Source organism: Mus caroli, unplaced genomic scaffold, assembly GCF_900094665.2.
Source record: "Mus caroli unplaced genomic scaffold, CAROLI_EIJ_v1.1 scaffold_19100_1, whole genome shotgun sequence".
In the NCBI taxonomy this organism is placed as follows: domain Eukaryota; kingdom Metazoa; phylum Chordata; class Mammalia; order Rodentia; family Muridae; genus Mus; species Mus caroli.
Genome location: NW_018389179.1, coordinates 9,676 through 14,363, shown reverse-complemented (window position 1 = coordinate 14,363; position 4,688 = coordinate 9,676). Strand labels below are relative to the sequence as shown.

General features: G+C 38.3%; 1 pseudogene; it reads right to left on the bottom strand.

Annotated features, from left to right (window-relative positions):
- Positions 1-256: 256 nt before the first annotated feature.
- LOC110287985 lies at positions 257-673 on the bottom strand (annotated as a pseudogene).
- Between the last annotated feature and the right edge of the window lie 4,015 nt (positions 674-4,688).

The following is a 4,688-nucleotide window of genomic DNA, read 5'->3' as shown; positions in this document are numbered from 1 at the left end:
ATAAGGGGTGACAACTGCACAGATCTATGGGTGTTAGGAGAAATATTTAGTATTTAGTTATGAATTGTGCTGTTTAGTAACATGGTAGTTGAATTTTCTCTTCCAAGATTCATGACTTCACAGGCCCTAAATAGTTACTAAATTTCCAGTACTAGACATGACTTCCCTTTTTTTTTTTTTTTGGTAGAAGCTTTTTAGTTTATTTGTCCTCTCAGAAATCTGCACATCACAGCAAAACATCGAGTCACAAATCTACTCCTTTGGCTGTATCCAGTCTCCACTCACTTTTTGCCAGCACCAACATTGGCCTTCGCCGTGCCCCTGACCTTCTTCATTCTGTTCTTGCTTTCCTTTCCCTGTTTTCGGGAGGTCTTTTTCTTCTCATAAAGGCCATGTCTTGCGAGTCTGTGTTTAGGCTCACTCTTCTTTGCATAATCTAAAGAATCATAGATCATGCCAAAGCCAGTGTCTTGCCATCACCAAAGTGGGTTCTGAATCCAAATACAAAGATGATATCTGGTGTGGTTTTGTACATTTTGGCCAGCTTTTCCCGAATTTCTGTCTTTGGTACTGTTGCCTTCCCAGGATGAAGGACATCAATGACCATCTGTTTCCTCTGAAGCAGACGGTTGGTCATGAACTTTCTGGTCCGGATGGTTACTGTGTCATTCATGATGGCTACGGCGGTGGAGCTGGAGAGGAGGAAAAGCATGACTTCCCTCTTGTTGAGTATATCTTATGTCCAATTAGAAAGTTATGCCTGCCACTACTACACCTTTGAGTTTTTTATGCCATGCTGGCCATTGCTGTGGTTCAGAAGTGTCATATCTTGGTAGGACTCTGTTGTTTTCTTCCATTGAAAGCATGCATGGCAACTTCTGGTACCATGAAAGCTTTTACTCAGGAAGAAAGGTGGCTTTCGGGTCAGTTCCACCTCATGACTGTGTCTACAGTGTTTATTATCTATCTTCAGCAATAGGGACTTACCTCACACCTCTAGGGGACAGTCAAGGGCATTATCAATAGCCCAAATGTTCTCGGAGTTTCTTAGACAACCTTGACCAATAACTCAGAAGAGGGCTTTTCATGTCTGGTATTTGGGTTTCTGTTAGGTGGTCTTTGGCTCCTGAACATTATCAGCCCAAATGGGAATATATCATTGATACACATGCATCTGTGCATGTGTGTACTGCTTTACATGTGTTATATTTTTACGTACTTACGAGGATGATTTCTTAGAGCTTTTTCAGACATCCTTACTGTAATTTTACCCTTCTTCTGTATTTATTTTTCTCCCACATCCTTAATTCGAGGTCGTCCCCCCCCCCCATTTAACATTTTCCCCTTCAGATAACTTGTACCTGCTATTCTATGCTCTATTGTTACCGCTCACCTCCAGCAATCGACCCGGTTTACATTGCTGGCTTCTGCAGTTACTCTGGGCTATATACTAACATTGAAGATTTGAAGCTAGGAGCCTTAGATGAAGGAGAACATGCTAATTTTTTTTCTGGGTCTAGATTGTCTCACTCAACAGGATCCGTTTATAGTTCCATTTCTTTGCCTGCAATATTTATGGTTTTATTTCTTTACACCTAAATAATATTCCATAGTACTACATTTCATTATCAGTTTGTCTGGGAAAGGACAGTTAGGTTACTCCCACTTGCTAGTTGTTATGAATAGAGCAGCAATGAACATGTCTAAGTATCTATGAAGTATGGTGTTGAGTCCTTTGGACATATGACAATGAGTGGTATAGCTGAGTCATGTGGTAGATTTATGTTAGCTTTTTGAGAATTCTCCACACTGATTTCTATACTGGCTACACCATTTTGCAGTCAAACCAACAGTGAACGAGGATTCCCTGCTCCCCATATCCTCTCCAGAATTTGCTATAGGTCATTTTGTTGAACTTTACCATTCTGACTGGGGTAAGATAAAATCTCCCAAGTTGTTTTGATTTGCATTTCTGTATTTATTAGGGATGACGAACATTTTTTGAGATGTGTTTAGCTTGTTGTTGTTGTTGTTGTTCTTCTTCTTCTTCTTCTTCTTCTTCCTCCTCCTCTTCCTCTTCCTCCTCTCTTCCTCCTCCTCCTCCTTCCTCCTCCTCCTTCCTCTTCCTCCTGCTCTTCCTCCTCCTCCTCCTCTTCCTCCTCCTTCTTCTTCTAGCTCTCCATTCAAGTCCCAGGCTCATTTTTTAAGTGGATGACTTTGTTTGTTTCTTTCTTTGTTTGTTTGTTTGTTTGTTTGTTTGTTTTATATACATTGGTGTTTTCCTGAATATATGTCTATGTGAAAGTATCTGATCCCTTGAAACTTGTGTTATATACACTTGTAAGCTGCCATGTGGGAGCTAGAATTGAACTCAGATCCTCTGGAAGAACAGCCAGTATGCTTAACTCTTTCCAGCCCCTAATATATAATCTTGAAATCTGGAATGGTAGTCCCTCCCAGTGTCATTCTTTTTGCTGAGGAGAATTTTGGCTATCTGGAACTTTTAGGTTCCATGTGAATTTTAGGATAATTTTTTTCTATTTTTGTGAGAAATGAAATGTGAATTTTGATTTGGATTCCATTTACTCATAATGGATTTTGGTAAAATTGTTACTTTCACAATATTAATTTTGCAAATCCATAAGTTTGATATCTTTTAATTTTCTAGTGTCTTTATCTCTTTCTTCAGAGGTTTAAAGTTCTCATTGTAGAGTTTCTTTACTTCCTTGAATAGGTTTATTCCTATATACTTTTTCTTTAATAAGTCTTTTGTGAATGGGAATGTGTCTGTGATCTATTTTTTGTATGTTTATTGCTTCTATATATAAAAGCTGTTGATTTATACCAGTTGATTCTATATCTTGCCACATTGCAGAATTTGTTTATTTCTAGAAATTTTCCAGCAGAATTTTTGTGATTTCTTAAGGCACCCACAAACAAAGGTAGTTTCTCCAACTGGTGCTTACAGCACCATCTTGGAAGGAGCAAAAACAATGGCCAGCTTTATCACATTTCTGAATTTAGTGGCATTACCTCAATATTTTCTCTATGATGATTTTGGCTGTGGTTTTCTCATGTGTATATGGCTATATTAGCATCTTTCTACAAGCCTACGTCCAGTTAGACCCCGCACCATTTGTTGAAGGTGGTGTCTTTTTTCCAGGGTGTGTTTCTGGCTTATTTATCAAAAATGAGGTGTGGTTGTACAAGCTTGCAATCCCACCAACAATGGAGGAGTATTACTCTTTCTCCACATCCTCGCCAGCATCTGCTGTCACCTGAATTTTTGATCTTAGCCATTCTGACTGGTGTGAGGTGGAATCTCAGGGTTGTTTTGATTTGCATTTCCCTGGTGATTAAGGATGTTGAACATTTTTCCAGGTGCTTCTCAGCCATTTGGTATTCCTCAGATGAGAATTCTTTGATTAGCTCTGTACCACATTTTAAAAATAGGGCTATTTCGTTTTCTGGAGTCCAACTTCTTGAGTTACTCATATTTATTGGTTATAAGCCCCCTATCTGATTTAGGATGGGTAAAGATCTTTTCCCAATCTGTCGGTTGCTTTTTGCTCTTAATGACAATGTCTTTGCAATTTTATGAGGTACCATTTGTCAATTCTTGATCTTACAGCACAAGCCATTGCTGTTCTGTTCAGGAATTTTTCCGCTGTGCCCATATCTTTGAGACTCTTCTCCACTTTCTCCTCTATAAGTTTCAGTGTCTCTGATTTTATGTGGAGTTCCTTGATCCACTTAGACTTGAGCTTTGTGCAAAGAGATAAGAATGGATCAATTCACATTCTTCTACATGATAACTGCCAGTTAAACCAGCACCATTTGCTGAAAATACTGTCTTCTTTCCACTGGATGGTTTTAGCTCCCTTGTCAAAGATCAAGTGACTATAGGTGTGTGGGTTCGTTTCTGGGTCTTCAATTCTATTCCATCGATCTACCTGTCTGTCACTGTACCACTACCATGCAGTTTTTATCACAGTTGTTCTATAGTACAGCTTGAGGTTGGGGATTGTGATTCCACCAGAGGTTCTTTTATTGTTGAGAATAGTTTTTGCTATCCTAGGATTTTTGTTATTCCGGATGAATTTGCAAATTGCCCTTGCTAACTTTGTGAAGAATTGAGTTGGAATTTTGATGGGGGTTGCATTGAATCTGTAGATTGCTTTTGGCAAGATAGCCATTTTGACTATATTAATTCTGCCAATCCATGAGCATGGAAGATCTTTTCATCTTCTGAGATCTTCTTCGATTTCTTTCTTCGGAGACTTGAAATTCTTGTCATATAGATCTTTCACTTCCTTAGTTAGAATCACACCAAGGTATTTTATATTATTTGTGACTATTTTGAAAGGTGTTGTTTTCCTAATTTATTTCTCAGCCTGTTTATCCCTTGTGTAGAGAAAGGCCATTGATTTGTTTGAGTTAATTTTATACCCAGCTACTTCACTTAAGCTGTTTATCAGGTTTAGGATTTCTCTGGTGGAATTTTTAGGATCACTTATATATACTATCATATCATCTACAAATAGTGATATTTTGACTTCTTTCCAATTTGTATCCCCTTGACCTCCTTTTGTTGTCTAATTGCTCTGGCTAGGACTTTCAGTATCTAATGAGATGATTGGATTTTTATTCTTTCAGTTTCTTTATATGATGGATTACATTGACAGATT